The 21,188-nt window shown below is 40.6% G+C and overlaps 1 protein-coding gene across 4 annotated transcripts in view; it reads right to left on the bottom strand.

Annotated features, from left to right (window-relative positions):
* The window catches only part of PLCE1 (phospholipase C epsilon 1), a 284,212-nt gene that overhangs the window by 182,019 nt on the left and 81,005 nt on the right, over positions 1–21,188 (bottom strand). The window contains exon 1 of one of the 4 annotated variants that reach the window (XM_016164152.2): positions 13,445–19,490. The exons of the other annotated variants lie outside the window; for them this stretch is intronic. The gene's annotated coding sequence lies outside the window, so the exon portion shown is untranslated. Of the gene's footprint in view, positions 1–13,444; positions 19,491–21,188 lie in introns of those variants that run through there. 4 annotated transcript variants of the gene reach the window in all.

Raw genomic sequence — 21,188 nt, 5'->3', positions numbered from 1 at the left:
CACTCGATGGGTTGTCAGATTTAGAGATTATGTCTAAAATTGACCAGTCTGATGTTTGGCACTTAACAGATGCTGCTTATTGTTGCTGTTGTTGTGAAGACGAAGGTGATGGTGAGGAAGATGATGCAGTTGCTTGACTGATATTTGTCTGGCTGATATTAAAATGCTGCTGGAGAGAAAAACCCATTCTCTTCTCCTTTCTTGGATTCTTTGTCAGAATGTGACTTCTACCTGGCAGGCAGAGCAGACAACTGTTCAGCTGTGGCCACACTCATTCAGTTTCTAAGGGATTCAAACCCACTGTCTCAGAGGACCCCAGACAACTCCATATATGTGGTCCACACAAATATGTCCTACCACACACATGCACTTGCATGCCCACACGTCAGATGCCCTACCCCTCTGGAACTCACTTCTGCAAAGAGATTTCTGGCCTCTCAGGCCAGACCCCTGCAGTGCCTGCACACACAGCAGGGGGTGACATCCTCCCTGTGCCATATGAGGTCCTCCTGCATCTCCCTCTCAGCAAACACAAGCCAGTCTCTCCTGAGAGCTCAAGCTCTGTGATGCATGTCTGCTGCTACCATCACCCTATATTTCTGTGCCTGCCTCTAGCCACCATATTTACCAAGTAACTCACCCCACCCTGGGGAGGCCCTCGGTCACTTGTTTTCAAAAGTTTCTGAACATAGTTTTTCTCTTCTTCCTCCAATTTCTCCTATAATTCATCTCTTGTTTTTTGGTAATTCAAGCTCAACACTGACTTGAATTGCCATGGAGCCTTTATCTATTCAATATCAAAGATGTCTCTTCTCAGATGATTCTTTGAATTCCTTCTCAATACCAGGTTCTGTTTCTGTTCCCATTTTGCAACCTAATAAGGACTGAAATCTGTTTTCAGTAGTTACTTGATTTTTTTTTCTCAGCTTTAAAAATAATTTCAGAGAGCCATGGAACCGGAGAACTGAAAGGAATACATGGAGTCCTCATTTCATTCATGAAAACTCTGAGGCCCCTACGGGCCTTTGTGGTGGTCACACAGTGGTGAGGTACTCAGGAGAGAGAAAGCAGACCACCAGACTCCTAGGAAGTGCTCCTTCTACCCCTCAGCCTGTCAAATGTCCCATTTCCTTGATAAACTAAGTCAAGGTAATGTAAGGCATGGCTTCTGACAGAAAATGACTGCATTTCCTTCTATGGAGAGGTCTGAGGGGTCTGGCAGCTCTGTAGAAATAGTTTCCCACAGGTGTCCCAAATCTATCATGGGTTCATTCCTCTCTCTTTCTTCTAGCCTTTTGTAAATGCTGGTTCCTCTTCCTGGTGACTCTAGCCATGTCACACTCCTTCTCGAGACGCTTTCCCGAGGAGGCCTATCTGAGCCTCCAGTTCCTGGCAGGGAAGCCTCCCGTGTGCTCCCCTCGTGCCTTGTATGCCTTCTCTCTGAGCTGAGTATTGCTCACCAGGCTTGCAACGGATCATTACCTGTTTGCATCCATCTTACCTAGAGGTTTGTGTGCAGCATGAAGGCAGAGTGGACACAATTAATTCACACCAAAATGTCAGTGACCTTTAAAATATTTGCTACCTGCAGAAACCCAGGACCTGAGCAATGGAAGAAGGGAAGAGTCCCAGGGGTAAAGCCCAAGGACAAATGACTTCACGATTTTAGACTAAATGGCCCCCCTTCTAAATTTTCCAAAGAAATGGGAATCGACTTCTTACTCAAGCATATAAGGAGAGCAAAGCAATTAACAGAGCCTGGATGAGCACATCCAAGACCCCTCCCCTGGATTCACACCTGTTCTTACCCAGCACTCTGATGCTGCAAAACAGGAATGAGCCTTTGAGAGCATCCTCATCCTGTCGCTTTAGCAGCCTGGCCTTTGACCCGAGGTGACCCAGAGTCCTGGCTGCCCTTCAGGGGGAGAGGAGAGGGGAAGACTAGACCCCAACAGAGGCAGAATGGGTGATGTGGAGGTGGGAATGAAAACACTTTGGGAATTAACTTCTCTGGATTTTTCCCTCACATTACCACATGTAACACTCCCCACCCTCCAAACAACCCTAAGACGTAAGTCCTTCATGATCTTCATTTTACCCAGGAGGAAAAGGAGATGCAAAGCTCAGTAACTCACTGAGATCACAGACAGACAGGTCAGAGGTTGTGCTGACACTCATCCAGAGCACCAAGCTCTTAACCACTGCCTCTTCCTATAATTTCCTACAGTCTTCTAAAAGGGCCCAGGAGTGTATGGGTGCATTCTCCAAACCATTTAAATACTCACTTGTACTAACAGGACAACTAAGAAGTTTAAACGGGGTATTTCTAACATTCTTTTCTGTTCCTCACTCCTGGAACAAACCTTTATCTCTGGTGATGGTCGAATATCCATGGGGTTCCATCTGCCTCTTCCCTTGCCATAAGGGCTTCAATCCAAGTTAAGTTCTCATTCTCCATACTCCTATTATGATTATGGATGGCTCCACACAAGTATTTCATGGAATTTTCCAACCACTGGTACAATCATTTATTATTTTATAACCATGAAAGCAAATACCTTTCAGCATCTACTAACAGCTAAATATATTTTTCATGATAATTCCACAAAATAAATATATCTCCCTCATTACAAAACGCATACTAAACCCTGATGAACCTATTTGAAACAAGTAGTATATGCTAGCAGTTTAGAGTGTGAGCTCTGTATTAGTCTGTCTGGGTTCAATCCTAGTGCACTAAGTAGGTAAATGTGCACAAACTACTTCTCTAACCTTCGGTTTTGCAATCTGTACAACTGGGTTGCTGAGAAGTCTAACGTGAGGTCATTGTGCATAAAGTGCTGAGCACAGGCTGGCAAAGAGTAAAGTGCCCAGTGACTTCGAGTACTTAATATTAGGAAGCAACAGAGTTCACAGCCAACTCCTTATTGTCTTACTCCAGGGCCCATGCTGCCTGCTTTTCACATAATCCTGAAGTAGGCTGAGTTTATTATCCCTAGTTTAAAGAGGAAGAGTTAGGTTTAGAAAGGTGAAGTGACTTGCTCACACTCACATAGCCATTAAGTGTCAAGATTGAAGGCTGAGCCAAGTGCAGCTTTACTTGACTTCATGACAATGTGCTGCCTGCGTTAATCTGTTTGTTTCATGTAATCTTCCTTCCAACTGAGTGATAAATTCCTCAGAGCCAAGCAGAAGTATTTTCACTTTCCCTGCATTTCCAAAATGGTCGGGAACAGCATCGCACTTACTGTGCTTTCAACAGACCAGTGCTAAAGGAAATAGTTGTTGCTCTTGCTTGGCCTGGCACCCAGCCTGCTCTTCAAAACCATGAACAGCATCAGCTCTGATGATGGAGCCTCCTAAGGCAGGAGGAATACAAGAAAGATGATTCCAGAGTCACCTAAGAATTTTCTGCCCATTGTACTTACAAGAAGTAAATCTCAAATAGTAACTCAAGGTGCTTTTAAAAAGACTGAATGTTCTACAGGACAATCGCCAGTATACGATTTATGTTCTTCAATAAATGATGTGAAAAAAGGAGAGGGATCTGTTAGAGATGAAAAGACTCAAGTGACATGGCCATCAAATAGAGTATTTGGACCTGATTCTAAATACCAAATTTTAAGAGCCATTTTGGTTGCAATCAGGAAAATTTGAATATAGGCTTATTATTAAGTAATAATTTGGGATTATTATTTATTTGTGTAAGTATGTTTAAAAAACAGTGATTTTTTTTAAAAAAGTCTTTATTAGTAAAAGCTATATAATAGTATTTATGGATGAAATTATATAGATCTGGAGTTTAAATATTCCAGTAGGAAGGAAAAATACTCCTGGGAGGATGTTGATGAAACACTATTGGTCAATGCTGATAAAGGTTGAAGCAAGGTGATGGGCACAAAGAGGTTCCTCATACTATCCTCGGTATTTTTGTGCTGGTTTGAAAACTTACACGATAAGAAATTTTTATTTTTTTAAATATAGCGATCTTCTGTTTTGTTCTACAATTGCTTTTTTTCCTAGAGAGTTCAGCTTCCTTGATGACATGAAAAGTCATCCTCTTACTAAGGCTCCCAAATGTCCTCGTCCGCATGAGGTTAAGCGCCTGATGGGATGACGGCACACCTGCACCAAATTCGTGGATGAGCAAATACTGTGAAAATCACTGACTTCACTTTTCCCTCCATGTATGCCTAACCATGAAGTGCTCTCTTCAGCATGGATCCTAATTTTGTCTTCCCCAATCCGATGATAATTACATCTTTTGTTGGGACTTTATCAAAGGTTATTTGAAAATCCAGATAAAAGATATTCTAGGGTTTACCTTTTTCCACATATACAATCTAAACAGACCTTAACTGATAGGTCAAATAATCTTAGCTTTACCCCTGAGTACATGTGAACTTGATGTAGCCACCAATAGCTTTGATTCTTGGTTTCATCATCTGTCAGAAGGGGTGGCTGGGTAATTGGTAGGATCCTGTCACTTAAAATTTTTATGATACTTTCTTTTATAGAAGCCATAATGCCTTGTGCCTAAGATGTTATATGCCTAAGTGTTTAGAGAGATTCCTCTTTATTTTAGCTTACAGCTGCTCACTTGACAGGGGAAATAGCTTTGCCGATATAAAGTTCCTTTCTGGAATTCACCTCCTGATGGAGTTTCATTCATTTTTTGTTGTTGTTGTTCAATATATATGTATTAAGTTCCTACTATGAGCCAATTCAATGGTAATTTGTTCCTTTTATTCCTGACACAGGACCTCTTGATGTTTTAAGTAACGTATCTTTTCTGTCTGCCTTTATAACCACTATTTTATTCCATATCCAAGGCAATCAGTGGAGACAACCAGGTACAGTTTATGGTTGGCTTATCATTTTGCAAATGAGTCAGCTAGATAAGAAACACACTGAAGGCTAATCAGGTAGGGAAAGGCAAGGGTACCTAGAATCTAGGTTTCCTAAGCTCTGATTCTGGACTCTTAAGCATCATTTCATACTGTCCCTGGGAGCAGGAAGCAGAACAGTTGAGAGAGTGAAGAGAACTGGGGTCCTGGTTTGTGAAGCAACCTGTGAATGAAGCGATGGCCAAAATCAGGCTGATCTGAATCACAAGAAGCCCCCAGGAACAGCTGGAGATGACAGTCTCGCTATTAGTCCTGGAGGTCAATCAAGTCCAGATATGCCTTGCAGCCTGAGAAGACCCTAACCAAGTCCTAATGGCATGGGAGCTAAGCCACAGCAAAGCCCACAGGCCTGGGTGCTTCCTCCAGAATATGGAAATGAGACCAACATGGACTCAGAATCTCATAGGTAGACTCAAATCCCACCTGTACCCCTTTGGCAGCTATGTGAAATCAGGCCTGTTACAAATCTGTACATGAGGATCATACTACGAACTAAGAAGAGTTTTCTGGGAGAACTATATGAAACATCCTACATGACAACAGGTAGTATGGAGCCAGACTTGATTACTCTCCCGCCCCACCCCCTTACTAGTGCCTCTCTCAGCTCTATGGCTGTTGGACACAGCAAGTGCTCAGCATCAGTTATTATTAAGAAACAGAAGGGCCCTCAAGGTACAATGCTGATTCAGGAGCCCACAGGAGAAGCGTGCTGTAGAGAGGGTACCACCAAAGCAAAGACAGAGTGCATCTTTTCCCCAGTGTATTCATCCTTGTGTGAGTCCTGTGGTAGACCTGGCTTGTGGCATAAAGGCCTTTATTGGCATAAATAAAAACTAATCTAGCTAGAAAAAGAGTTAGTTACAGAGGGAAGAGTGAGGTATTTTAAAGATGATTAAAACATATTTTTTGTTAAGCAGTTGCTAAAAGTCTGTAGTTACTAGCAATTAGAAACAGTTCCTGGGGTAGCCATCTAAGAAAAGTTTTTCACTAACAACTTTTGAATCTTGCTTTAATTTGATTAGATTGGGCTAATCAAAAATAGACATTAGGCAGAAAGGGGGCAATTAGTCAGAATTCTACTTTTATGGAAATTCACCAAGAAAATGATTGGATACCCATTTCTTCCCCTTGTACCTATGACCACCAGAGTAAGTATCTCTAAGCCAAATTTGCTCCTCATCCTGTGGCAGTTACTTGTGCATAAGCACAGCATCCAAAAGGCATTAACCTGCTGGTGGACCCTGGGTGTGAAACACTGCTCCTTGGTTGTGCATTAAAAGGAGTGTCCAGCACCCATAAGTAACTGTCCAGCTGGCCCCGGGCTTCCTACCCCTAGGCTGTAGGCATGGCTATTCTCTCACCTTGGAGCACTTCCCTTCCTGACCCTCCTCCTCCAAAGTTTCACCCAAGGGTTACTCACTCTGAACATCTCTTCTTAGATATGACTTACTCCAGGAAATCTCCCTTTCCCACCATGTCTGGGTTCCTGAGCTCCCATAATTGCCTGTTCTTTCTCCATTCAAGCACTTATCATACCCTACTGCAGTGATTCTTAATCTGGATGATTTTTCCTCCAGGGGACATCTGACAATGTCTGGAGACAATCTGGTTGTCACAGTGGTATGTGTGAGAGGATGCTATTGGTATTTAGTAGGTAGAAGCCAGGGATGCTGCTAAATATCCTGCAACGCATGTGACAGCCCCATGACAAAGAATTATCCAACCCAAAATGTCACCAGTGTTGAAGCTGTTAAACCTTGCTCTAGTGTAACTGTTTACCTGTATCTTTCTCACAATGGCTGTCTCTTTCATATTTGTATCCTCAGTACAATGTCTAGCATTTTATAAGTGCTCAAAAAAGACCTGTTAAATGACTGACTGACCTTCTCCCAAGCTTGCTTTGACCCTGACCAACTCCCTTTACTGGTCTCTTTGCTCACCTAGCACTAATTCCATGCTAACCCTCTACTCCCCCTCTCTATTCCTATGCAATGCACTGCAGGTCATGGATGATAGAGAATAAGACTACCTGCTGCAGAGTAGAGAACAGACATGTGGATTAGTCAATAAAGCAGGGCTAGATGAATTCAAGACCACAAGGAAAGGAAGAAGGCCTGAGCCAGCTGGGAACAGGGCCAGACCACCAGGCAAATCGGGGCAGCTGGACTGGGCAGCTAGGGGCTCAAAAGCTGATTAGTTTTCAAATCCTCCACATCTTTTATTTAATTAATGGACACTGAGCGTCTGTTTCCGAGGCTGCAGAAATCTTCTCCCCCTTTAGTGAAGCAGCACTGTATGATGAACTTTATCAAAACACTGAGTCACTGGCCATTTGTTCCTTTGTGCTTTTGCTACTGAGTTCACATGAATAATTACAAGCTTATTTTACATGATCGTGAGGGGCTGGGTTAATTCTCAGCAATTTCAAGAATGAAATGTTCAGAAAGACTTTCAAGACTATGACACGACAGGGTTTGAGAATTCAAAACCACTGCTGTCTAAAACATGTTTTCTTATTTGATTTATTATGGTTCATGTTTTATGTATATGTTATAATTTATGCTCAAATAATATAGTGCAGAGAGATGAAGCTGGGCCATATCACCAGACAATGAAAGGTTTTAGGGGGTTGCTGAATCTTTGAAGCTAAAAGTCAGTTACTTTAACCAACAGCTCCACAATTTCACCCTGGAATTCCTTTAGAATTCTTGGATAAACGACAAGCTGTCCCTGTGATTTATCCACATCCAGTTTGTCAGCTAGGTCTAGAAAATTCTGTGCATCTACTACGATTGGATCTAGTACCTCTGCTTCTAAAGATGATTTAAGAGGGATATTCATTTTGATATATTTTTCTGAAAAGATTGAGGCAAATAATTTATAGTGCCTGCCGGCTCCTTTTCATATGTCTATAGGTGTATTCTGATCATCTGTAAAAGTTCTGCTGGGTCTTCACTCTAATTACCTTAAAAGACATTCTTATTTTTAATATCTGATTCTTATAGAATGCTCCTTAAATTATTTATGAATCCTTTTTGTGGGCTTCCTAGGTGGGTTTCCCTATTTTTCCAACTGAATCAACTTTCAATTTTGTCCAAAGTCTTTCTCATTGAATATATCTTTGCCTTGAGCAATCTGCTTTGAGTTGCCTCTGTAAATAGCAATTATTATCCCACCCTCCAGGGCTATGAGAGTCAAATGAAGTAAAGCACATAGAGAGGGCTTTGCCAGGATCCTGGGACAAAGTAAGTGTTTAGTAAATGTTTATTTATTCTTATCATCTTGGCCAAAGATGGTGGGGTAGGAAAAGGAAATTAGTTCTCAACCCCACCTCCTCAAAAGGATTTTTGAATCTTGTCATACTTTGTGCTTCCCAAAAAGAATGTTTGGTAATGTTTTTTAAAAATCAGTTGGCAAAAAAACGAGAACTAAAAAACAAAGAAAAACAAAACAAACAAATTAGTTGGCAAGATTCTTGAGGTTTACTGATAATTTTTTTCATAGTTACTATTTACATTTTTCTTAGTTCTCCTGGTGTAAATATATATATATATATATATATATATATACATACATACACACACACACACACACACACACACACACACACACACATTATCTTGGTTTTCCTTTCTTGCACCAGACTGTTCAACTTATTAGGGTCATTAAATTACAATGGTTACACACAAACACTCCCTGCACCTTCTTCAGGGCTTCTCTTCCTTTTCTTCTGTAAAATCATTAGTGCAGGAAATGATCATTTGTCCTAATTCATCCCAGGGAAGTATTTTGTCAATCTACAAGCTAGTAAACACCCTCATTAGTACTAATTGGCCTGATTTTGTAGTTTGGTCAGTCCTATTCCAGTTTCCAGCTCAATCTCATTATCTCTGTCAGGTGGCACATAACCCCCTTCAACTGCCATATTTTCATTAACTGTTGACTATTTCCACTCATTGGGCATTTCCTGATGGCTTTTTTATGCTGAATCTCCTTGGATTTCTCCACTACTTTGACAGTCTGTTTCATGACCCTGGTTTCTTACCCTTGGCCAGCTGTCTCATGAGGGCCTTCAATTCTTAAGAAACTCTGCCTCTGCTCTCATTAGGACCCTCAAACCCCACCTGTTTTATGGTGCTATGTACTACAGCTTGTGTGCATTTCTAAAATGCATTATATAAGCCCATTATACATATAATGACTACAAAAGGTTCTGGTCTTCGGTCTCTTTTTCAGTTGCCCACAAAAGGTTCTGATCGTTAGCCTCTTTCTCAGTTGCCCAAATTAGCTCTCAGAATCTTCCTACTGTATGTTCCCAAGTTGCAGTACTAGAACAAAAGAGGAGAGTTAGCATGTTATCCCTGGGACATTCATGGGACAGGTTTCCATCCTATTGATTTCCTACTTCTTGTCTCATCATTTTCACCAGATGATCTTTACCCAATTTGTGCCAGAGTATGAGAACTCCCTCTGCCATCTATTGCAAAAATTAAGTCACTAGTCTGGAATGCCCCAAGGCTTCCCTCTGTTCTTCACCTGCCTAAGCCTGTAGTGACTGCCATAGTTCTTTCCCCACTGGATTCCTAGGCTGGTCTGATCCCAACGGAGAAATCACCTAACATACAGAGCCTCTGGCAAACCCCTCTCCCTCACAACACATGCACACACAAACACACACACGCATGCACATATAACCCTCACAACACACATGCATACGCACACATCTGCTGCTTCTCTGTATGTACCCATGTGGCAGGTGAGAACACGGAAATTACTACTATTAGCTGTCTAAGCTGTTTGAATTCAACTGCCATCTGTGGCCAAGTATGTCAGGGTTTAAAATGAATACTGAATAAAACGCAGCAGGTGTTTTACCTTTTTGTTCTTGTAGCAACAACTCCTTTAGGAAGTGGGTGCCAGAGACAGCGTTTATATTTTATTATCTCAGCCACGTCACACTATCACTGTGGAAACTGGGGACCATAATGTATAAGGACACTCTCTGGTATAGTGCTGGACCATTGGAGTTGTAGCACCTGCCCTTGAATGGCAAACTCTTTCAGGGCAAGAACTATTATTTACTCTCCTGGGTGTACCCTACAGTCCTAAGATTAGGACTTGTACTTAGTAACTGTTTAATTCAACTGAACATGACCTGGGAGGGAGCTATCCATACAACCAGTCACTTGTGCACCCACGTGTGCCATACATTATGGTCCTCCCTTTCTTTCTCTTCTCCATCCCCATGCCAGGCTACTAGCCTCCTTTTCTAAGAATCTCTACTAAACCCAAAGTTTCATAAGGACAGGGATCATGTCTGTTCAACTCATTACTATATCTCAGGGACCAGCAGTGTGAAAGGCCCCCAGTAAACATTTATTGAGTCAATAAATCAATGAGAACAGAACCTGCTTCCAGCTGGGGCCGGTTTCATGGAAAACACTCTGTCCCATGCTAAGTGTTACCCATGTTCATTTGTGTCAAACAGATCCACATGTGTCACTTGCCATATATAGGACATTACAGAAGCAGTGACATTCATGGGGAAGCAGGAGTGAAAGGCAGCAGTGTTGGGTCATTTTTCCAGCGTGTGTGTGTAATTAGTGTATATCATTTTGAAATACAGCCTATAAAAAGAAATTTCTATAGAGGCTCTGCTCACTTTAGCTGATGGAGTCATTTCTAATTGTAATCAAGGTTAGAATTTACACTGGACCAACTGTAAGGCAATGCTCTTCTCTCGGGGTGTGTATATCACATGCCATAGTTATTCACACAGATTACCTTCTCCCATCACTATCTATCTCTTTACCCAAATTCTGATTACAGATTTAGGATTTATTTGCTGCCACAGTTTCTTCCAGTGGGTTACCATGGCTATTAATTTCAGCAAAAGCCATTCTGAAAACTAGATTAGAAAAAGTGAAAAATGAATGCAGAAGAAAGAGGCCTTCACTTTAAACCAGTTCAAAGTGTGGTCCCGATGGCAGCATCGGCGTCTGGGAAACTGCTACAAGTCAACATGGGGGCCTAAACCCAGTCTTCCATAATCAGAATCTCTGGAGTGGAGCCTAGGAAGCTGAGTTGTACCCAACCGTGCAGGGCTTGCCTATGCATACTAAAGTTTGATAAGGGGCGGGTGGGGGTGAGGGTTCTAAAGCACTGTTTACTCCTTTTTCAAATTTTCTCAGACATTGCCTAGGGGAGAACTGGGTGTCTGGAATCCCTGGCAGGCTTTCCTTATTTTACCTTTCGTACTCTTTGAATTGTTTCGGCCACCCCCATGAATTATCATTTCAATAGAAATAAAAATAAACTAATAAATAAAACCTTTATCAAAGAGCACTTTATGAAGGAAAGGATAACTCCCGACAATTGTTCCTCAACCATTTACCTAGACAATTTCCCTTCTTTCCAAAATGACAGGCAAGGAGGAAGAAGAGAAAGAGGATGAGGTAATACATTGACAAAATTAGATTTTGATTTGGTCTTCTAAATATATTAGAGGACTCAGGATATCCCTTAAAAACATATTAATATGACAACAAATAAAGTCAGGACATTAGGCTTTTTACCATTTCCACGCTACGCAGCATGATTTTTTTTTTTTAAGTGAAATCATCTAAAGCTCTTGTAACAATAGCTTGCTAGATTCTTCAATAGTTAGAAGAGAATGGACACCACACAATTAAGAGTGTGCATGTTTTAACCCTTGGATGATTGTCTTTTCCTAAAGATCATGGCTGCTCTCACATCTAAATTTAGCCTTTAAGCGGCCTTATTCTTAACTATCCCACTGAAGAAAACACAATGTCTAAAATGCTAGGTTGAAGTAACACAAAGTACAAAAGACTACTGCCAGTCTGTTTCCTCATAAAAAGGAGAGGACTGAATGAACTAAAAGGGTCCAACAATAAAAAAGTTAAAATTAAAAAACAAACAAACAGTTAAGGACAATGGGCTACACAGACCTCTTCCCACCCAATCAGAGTTGTAGGATCGGAGCTTCTACATCTCACGAAAACATTTTACTTTCAATAAGTAAGCGGGATCAAGAGTCCTGCATCTATTTGCCACAACAGCCACAGGCAATCACTTCTACCAACACGTCACACACCCTTCATTGTAATGAGGTGTGCCGAATGCTCCCCTTTCCTCACTTTGACAATTCCACGCCACTTTGGACACAAGAAAAATGAGCTTGTGTCAGAAAACTGACAGGATTCCTTACATTATTTTCTTAGTGTTGTCATCTATTTCTTAGAATTATAGAATTTTCAACACTTAATTGAAAACTGTAATCCTAATGTTCATAAAACACCGTATGCACTTGAAAAAGGTTATAGAAATTCATGGATAGAACTGTGACCCATTTCAAGAGTAGTCTTCATAGCCTGAATTCCTTAAACTTAGTACTTTGCAATGAAGTTAGCCAAATAGAGAGAAACAAAATAGTTTTCAAGTTTTATTCTGGGTTATTTTTAACTCCAGACTTTTTTTTTTTCTTTTAAGAAAAGGGACAGAATTTGGAATTGAGCTGGTGGTGAGTAGAAAACTACTATTCCAATGATCTCTTCTTGAGCTATCTTATCAAAGGTCTAACAGGCTTTTAATATTTGTGAATAAATAGCTTAACCACAAAGATAAACTATATTGCCTTTCCCACAAATGATAGATATTCACACTGAAAAATTGTTAACAAAGTATATTTGAAGCATCTAAAACCATGTAGCTCAAGAGGGTGAAGTAGGTAAACAGGATCAAATATATGGTAGCTGAAGGAAACTAGACACACAATAGAATATACAGATGTGAAAGTATAATGTACACCTTAAAATTATCTAATCGTATTAACCAATGTTACCCCAATAAACTTAATTTAAAAAATCAGTATAGAAGGAAAATATCTTAATAAAATAAAGTGAACCACAAAACAACAACAACAAAAAAACAACAAAAAACATGTAGCTCATTCCAGCCGGGGATGCTATCAAATAGAATCGCATTAAACTCTTTAGTTTTTCCTCTTAAAAATTAGTTATACTTAAGGATATTCCTGACCAGTGTCATACTCAGAAAAGCTAAAAGAATTTTTAAAAAAGAAAAAAAAGAAAAAAACAAATCAAATCTGCAAAAAGAAGATAAACTTACTCAAAAGCTAGCATTCTGAAGAATACAAGTTTTCATTAAACGAGATGTTGATTCACCATCACAGGCCATTACAAAAGGAAAAACAAACATCTAATAAACCCTCAGGATTCTTTTCAAAATCTCGTAGATTAAAAATGCAAAGAAGTAATCCCACAGCTGTGATTTCAAAGAAAGAAAAAACTGCATCTCTATAGTTAAGTATTTTGGGCTAAAACATTTTAGAGACTTTCTTAACTAGGAAGGAAACTTCCCTGATCCTCTCTGTGAAATGTCTCAGAGGAATTGTGTCTTGGCTAACACTGCACAGTCATGTAAGTAAAGGAACAGTCCCCAGGATCCCATGCATTAAGAACATTGGGGGACTCCTTGGACTATGGGACTCTTACCTTGTCTTTTTTAAGCCTTCAGCATCCTCATCCATCCTTTAAGAAGGTAAAATTGGGTACCGCAGAGAGAGGGAAGAACCAACCAACCCTCAAGGCAGGCTGAGAGCGTGCAAAGCCCCAGCTGACAGCCTGCTTCCCTCTCCTGAGGCTCTCTGCCTCAGAGGCTGCACAGAAATCAAGTCCTGTGCCAAATCTTAATCCCTTTGCAGAATCTCACATGGAACTGCCTCACCTCTTCCATTCCCTCAAAGCCTCTTCCTGCTGCACTTCCTTCTGAAACAATTAATCACTGCAACAAATCACTGAGTGAGCCCAATCTCAAACCATACTGAAAAATCCTGCAACATACAGGGTGATGAGTGTTTACATTAGCTGAAACGAAATGATGTAATATCCAGAACCAAAGGAGGGCCTTAGTCCAGAGTCAGGACATCACAAGAACCTCTGTGAAATACTTTTCTAGATGAAAATAAATAAATAAATAAATTCATCCCCTTGGGTTTTATTAAATCTGGCTTCTGTACATTTAGGGTTATTTGGATTGTTCTGGTCTCATTAAGAATATCACGGTTTTCAAATAGAAATTCAGAACTTATCAATTACCTATAGTTTTAACTGAAAGAAAATAAGGTAGCTAACAGAACCCAAAGTGTATCTGTGGGCAAAGAACCTGGTATTTAGGGGAGAATGGTAGAAGGCACCAATCAGGGATATGGGAGCCTGATATGCTACGAGGTACTAGTAAACGCACCTCCCAGGAAAGGCAGTGTTTCCTTAAGCCAAAAATTTGTCTTTCTTTCTATAACTTTTGATGAACAAGAAAGCCCAGGGGATCCCAACACCATTCCTGATGGGCATCTACTACTGATTATTTCAGGGTCTTATGGTCTCTGATTAGGGTGGGATGGGAAGAGGCCATGATGCTGCTCCATGGGAAGAGGATTGCGGGAAGGGAAAGGGTTTGTCACTAGCACCTGCTTGGGAGAAGGACTAGCTAAGGTTTCGTGACTGATTGGGGTTGGCTTGAGACTGGTGGAGATGCAAGAGGTAGCCTATTTGTTTTTGGATGTGTTACTGATCATAAGGTGATGTTTTAAAAAGTACATACCATGTGCTAGGCACTGTGCTAAGCACTTTACAAGCATTCTTCACTTAACTCTCACAACCATCCTATGAGTAGATACTACTGTTGTTCTTTTCCTACTGATAAAGAAAGCAAAGCTCAGAGAGGTTAAGCAGTGGTAAGCCGGTTACGTAGTGGTACTAGGCTTGTCCGGTGTGCTCCTTAATCACCAGTCTACGGTTCCAGCCAGCTTCACCAGCTACACAACCATGTAAGCATGCTTCGCACTCTGCAAAGTGACAAAGGTGTTACTACATAAAGGTGTAACTCCCCAAATGCATATACCAAATCCTTGGCTGTGGCTGCCCAGGAGCGCCAGGCCTCAGAGCTCTTGGCCAGCTTGCAAGGACCTTAGAAGGAAGGTGGAACCTCTAAATCTAGGAACAAGAATCAAATGCCATATAAGGGAAGGTTTGGCCCGATCCATCTGGGTCATCGACCAGTTGTGTGACCTTAGCCATCTACTTCCCTTTCTGGATCTCAGTAAAATTTAGGAGGTTAGACTTAGATGGGCACGAGGGTTCCTTCCAGCATGAAATTTCTATGACGTGATTTTAAATGACATGAATGCTAGGTGAGATACTATTTTTTAAAAAACAGAATGTACGCATCCAAATAAGAATGAACTCCGATCTAAAAATAATGATGATGATGATGATGATGATAATAATAATAATAATAACCACCCAGTCTGTAGTGCTTTGGTACAGAAACCCTAGGGAAGAAATATAATAAAATAATCACTCCCATTTATTGAGTTAATGTACTATGAACTAGGCATGTCCTTATAAAAGTTCCCGAGAGGCAGTATTATTATTCCCATTCCACAGATGTGAAAATAGAGGCTCAGAGGAAATGAATAATTTGTATAGAGTCAGCCACACAGCTGGTCAAGGGGATAGGAGGGTTACGGCCAGCGCTGATCAATTCCAGAGCCCACATATACCATCTACACTACACTGCCCACTGCTCCACCAACACTCTTGCCACTCAGGGCAGGTCTGGAATAGCTCTTCTGAAACCTCCTTCAGAGCCCGCACATTCCATTTTAGTAAACATACATTTTTGTACATCTGCTTCATGCTGGATACTGCAAGGGTACACATACAGTCCTACCTTCCAAATGCTTCCAACCTACAGAAGGGGATGGAGCCAGAAGGGAATTATTCTGCTACCAGGGAGACTGGGCTAAGTATTACAACAGAGGCATCAAAGACGACAGGAGTTGGGCAAGTGAGAAATTATTTCAAAATTATATAGTTTACTACTAATATGCTCAATGGTGGTGACTATCCATCCTTAGAGGTTAGATATAATTTTGGCTCACAGGCAAGTCAATCAGAACCAAGTCTGGGGAATAAAGTGGGTCATCAAGTCGGGTGATACCATTTTTGGTTACAAGCTAGGTGTAGCTATAAAATACTGAGAAGGGTTTTCCTGTGTGGCCCAGACTAGCTCTGGAGACAATTCCTAAAGGGAAGTCTTTCGAGCAATGGTACCATCTCCAGATGAAAGGCAGAGCCACCCGAAATGATTCTAAAAGACAAGGCTTCCCCAAGCACAGCACTTGATCACCCAGAGGCAAAGCCTCGCAGAATCATCTGCAGGTCCAGATTAGCTTGCTGCTCAGCTAGGCCCCGAGCATCTGGCATAGGGCCTAGCACAGGGGGAGGCTCAATCAATCATTTGTTAACTGACAGTTTTGAATGTAAAAATTCTGGATCCTTTGTTTTAAAAAACTGTCGTATTCTTTGGTCACATTGAGACATCTGGGTGTCGACTGTGAACACATTCTCAGCTGAGCCCCATTGCCAGATTAAGACTCGACATACCCAGTCTGTATACCAGGCCAGGCCCTGGGTAGCCAGCTGGCCATGATTGGCCATGACAGTTTCCAATCCTGTTCCTACTTGTGGCCGTTCCTGCATTCGGTGTGAAGAGGAGCGAGTGCAAGGCACTAATTATGCCACCATGCAAGATCTGCTTAGGGCTTGTAGCCAAATGGGCTGACCAGCTCTTCATTTAGTGCCAGCTCCGGAAGTAAGGCAACATTGGAGAACTCTCCTACTAACCCCACAGCCCCAGTGGCCTCCTGACAGATCTAGGAGGACCTGGGCTGTCCCAGGAACCATTCCCTAATCACAGCCAGGCTCCACACACATTTCAAAAAATGGGTTGATATCTTTGAGACTCCAAGGGGTTCCCCAAATAAATAGGACCCATTGATGTTCAGAATAGATCTTGAGATAATCAGAAGCCAGAAAGGTTTCTCCGGTTTTCTGTGGTCATCAATTTTTCCTTTCTCCTCTTTGTGTTTATTCCTGGTATTTGTTTATGGCTGGCTTACTAATTGTCCATAAAAACAAGCCAATCCGAGATGGGCCAATGCCTCTGCCACTAGGGCTCCCAGGACTAAAGGAACTCTTTTGGGTTGAACGTCATTCACTAGGCCTGCCTGTCCACCACTAGTGAAAGAAGGGAGTGTTCTCTCATTTGCTAGGAGACCTCGTCTGGCTACTTAACCTTTCAGTGCCTCACTTTCCTCATCTTCAAATAAAGACAATAACAGTACCTTCCCCCAGCCCCTCACCCCCAAACAATGTTGAATGAGCAAATGCATATATATGAAGGACTTAGAACAGTGTCAGGTCCAGAGTGGGTCATGGCTACATATCAGTTGTTGTTGTCATTTCAGACTCCCTGGGAGCGGGGAAAGACCCAGAGATGATAGACCCAGCTGATAGGAGGAAGAAAATTCATATATTTCTGAATCTATTTCCTATGTCATTCTGTGTGAATGATTTGTACCCTGTTTAATGTCACAGGATTTGGTGTGGTTTCTATATTAAAGCACACAAAATCAAACAATAATATTATCCAGTTCTAAGAAGGATTTAGACCCAAGCCATCTGAGAGAAACCAGTATTGCTAACCAGTGCATTTAGCTCGGAGCTTCTTGGCAAATAGAGTAATAAGAGAAACACGCCGAGGGGGTATCACAGATGTCATCCAGTCAGAAAAAAATGTAAGGGATCAAGCCGAGAGACAAACTTTCCCCTGGCTCCAGATTTCAATAGGAATTTATAAGCTGGGATATAGGGCACTGGGGAACATAAAGGACAGTTCCTTCGCCATGACTTGCCTAAAAGATACACAGACATCTTTCCAAGGGCTCAGACTTACAAACCCCTGCATAACAGCTGAGGGCTCACATTAAACTGTAGTTTGAAGGAGGGGTTATGGTTTCACAGAATGTCAACACTGGAAGAGCCTGTAGTCCATCCCCCTGGTTTTATAGAAGGAGAAAAGAGTGCCTGGGGAGCTGAGAAGACAGCTGGCCCTGGACCCAGACTCAGAGCCCCCATTCTAGCGCTTCCCCTGCCCCCCTGAACTCTCACCTTCTCCCTCATTTCTTCCACTAATAAAAAGAAGCTTCCCTTGGTTCCTCTCCCCTTGGGAAATGGCAGCCTCCTTCACACTGTGGGAATCCCTCTGCTTTAAGTTTGGTTAAAAATAAATTTGGAAATGTTTAAGTCTGGCTTGGAGAACTTCCAGGTGGCCTTCGGAGTCTACAGCACAAAGCCACTTTCAGCTCTACACCATTGGGTGTGTATGCTGGTTGCTGAGATGTACGCATTACTCCAGGCCCAGTTTCAAAAGGTTGTGTGTGTTTAGTGGCTGCCATTCTTAAAAGCTCTCTACATGCCAAACGGTGTGCTAAGTGCCCTAAGTAATAGCTTCATTTAATCCTTCCAACAACTGCTATGAGGAAGGTGCTATTATTAATCCAGGATTTGAGCTGTAGTGATTGACTCAAGAGACAATGATCTTAACTATAAACTCTCAGTTACCTTTACAGAACAAGAATCTTTGAAAAGTAGGAGAAAAGTCTGGCAACATGCTTGTACCCAGCCCCCTGTTTACGCAGCAAACTTCTGAGGCCAACACTTGTCAAATGTCTTGAAGTTTTAGGAAACTCTATGGAAAGACGGTCTTAATTGTGGTGTTCTGAGAACATCAAAACGAAGCCCACAAAGTACATCTATACACCACATCTAATAGGAAAAATCACTTCTAGTCAATCACAGGAAACTGAGATTTGCTATCAGGAGGCAAGAAATAAGTGGGAGCAATATGGCAGGGTGGTTAGGTGCACAGGCTGCACAGTTCCCAGGCCTGGGTCTGGTCTCTGGCACTGTCACATGCTCACGTGCGACCCTGGGCAAGTAGCTTAACTTTTCTAGCCCTAGTTTCCTCTTCTGTAAAAGGAGATAATAAGAATGATAACTCTAGAGAATGTGGGCATTACATGAGACAATGGGAGTAAAGTTGTTTAGAAAAGTCACAGGCACAGATTAGGGACTCAATAAAAATTAGTTAATGACAACAGACACATGTTTTAGAGCAGACATCAGAATACAGATTAATGGTTGAAACTAGTAATACAAGGGGCTTTAATATGAATTAGATGTTTAAATGTTTGAAATTTCCCATTTTCTGCATACATTCTGATTTTATTTTACCTAATAAACACTTTTCCAATTCACAAAGCAATTATGGCATCATATGTTATGGGCTCATCTAAGTTCCTAGCAGTACCTTTTATTGATAACATGCAATATCTACCCTTCGTATTCTTGACCAAGAATGTAAACTCTAATCCTCTGCTGTCCCTTCTCACCAGGACCTTGGATGCAAAAAAGTAATAATTATAAAGAATTGTCAAAAATACATTTGGCCCATCTATTATTCATCTTAAAGTTTTAAATTACAGTCTTTGATCAAATCAATCATCATAGAACCACATACCTAAAATATCAATATTTTATAGTTCATATAAAATTGCTTTTATAAATTTGCTCAACATTTCACCATTGGCTTTTTAAGTATGTTCTGTAGTTTTCAGTGTACAAGTCTTGCATCTTTTTTATTAAATTTATTCCTAAGTATTTTAATCTTTTTATTTATAAATGAAATTGTTTTCTTAATTTCATTTTGAAATTATTCATTGCTAGTATAAAGAAATACAACTGATTTCATATATTAATCTTATATCCAGCCATTGGCTTTTATTGATGGATGTTACAAATAATATTCATTCATTCAAAGACTACATTATTAGCACTTATGATGCATCAGGCACTGTGCTGGGCTGTGGTAAACAATGAAGAATAAGATAGATATGGTGCCTGCCTTCTCAAGGAGCTCAGGGTTGAGTAGAGAAACTGAGTCCAGGTGAGGTTACTTCTCTATTATCAAGTAGATGTTGGTGAGCACTGCCCACATCATCATACAGGGTCCCTGTATGAAAGTCCTGGCAGAAGTTCCTTTCTGTCTAAGGATTAGGAAACACTGTGTATGTATTAGCTTAGCAACAATTCTATTTTGATGCCATGCCCACTGTGAATCGTGTAGCTGGACAGGTTTTCTTTGCTTCAGTTGCTAGGAAGCATAAAGCTATGTTGTAGTCAAACTCTAGTGAATGACACTAAGGCAAAAATTATTTTTATTTTGCCATATTTATTTTCTCCTTGCTCTGATTTTCCCATCTTCTTATTTTATCTCGGTTTGGGTGGAGCTTCAAAAGTTGCTCCATATCTTTTATGGATAGAGCATAGGAAGGAAGGAGGAGAGGAAGAAAAGGAAAGAAGGAAGGAAGGAAGGGGAAAGAAGGAAGGAAGGAAGGAAGGAAGGAAATTTCAGTTACTTATTAATATTCCCAAGAATGTTAACTTATTATATCTACTCCTTAATTCTGATATTCAAACAAGATGTGATTTTATTACCTGAGTGAATGCTTATATTATCCGGAATAAGAACTATTTCATACTTAAGTTTCTTTAATATGCTTTTGGCAGGTCTCACTAAACAAAGTCTATCAGTTTTGTTGAGATGCACTGGAAGTGCTTTTCTGGCATCACGTCAATAAAATTTTCTTCCCTTGTTAGACACAAAGGATTAGGGAAAGAACAGGCAAGATGGAAGGAGATATCTTTGTCTCAACTCATTTATGACCAAGAGGCAGTATAAGCAGTTCCACTTTAAAGTTGCTCAGACTTGGATTCGAATTCTGACTATTATTTACTTGCTATGTGATTCTGGAAAGGTTATTTATGTTCTCCAGGTTTCAGTTACTTCACCTATAATGTAGAGATAATACCTATATTATTATTATTGCAATCAAATTAAATGAGATTTAGCATAAGACTGAGGACACATCTATTTAATACTGCACTAGAAGTACTAGGAGATATAATAAGACAAGAAAAACAAACAAGAATTATAAAGGCAGAAAAGGACGGAATATATCCAACGATATGTGCAGTTTGGTAAAAATAAATTAGAGTTCTACCTAATTTCAAAAATAAATTCAGATGAATAAAAATATGAAATGTGAAAAGCAAAGCAGCTAAAACTTTTTGAGGATGGGAAGAATTTCTTAAAACATAAAAAGCACAAATCGAAAAGGAAAATATTAATTTCATTGTATTAAAATCTATAATTTCTACAGAGCATATAAAAACACAAACAAAGACAAAAGATAAGTTATGGGCTAGCAGAAGGTATGTGCACCGTATCTAACAAGCAAAGGAATAATGCAACTAAACAGAGAATTTTATA

Source organism: Rousettus aegyptiacus, unplaced genomic scaffold (genome assembly GCF_014176215.1).
Source record: "Rousettus aegyptiacus isolate mRouAeg1 unplaced genomic scaffold, mRouAeg1.p scaffold_m13_p_6, whole genome shotgun sequence".
Lineage (NCBI taxonomy): Eukaryota > Metazoa > Chordata > Mammalia > Chiroptera > Pteropodidae > Rousettus > Rousettus aegyptiacus.
Note: the sequence above shows the minus strand (reverse complement) of the source record. Positions and strands in the feature narration are given on the sequence as shown.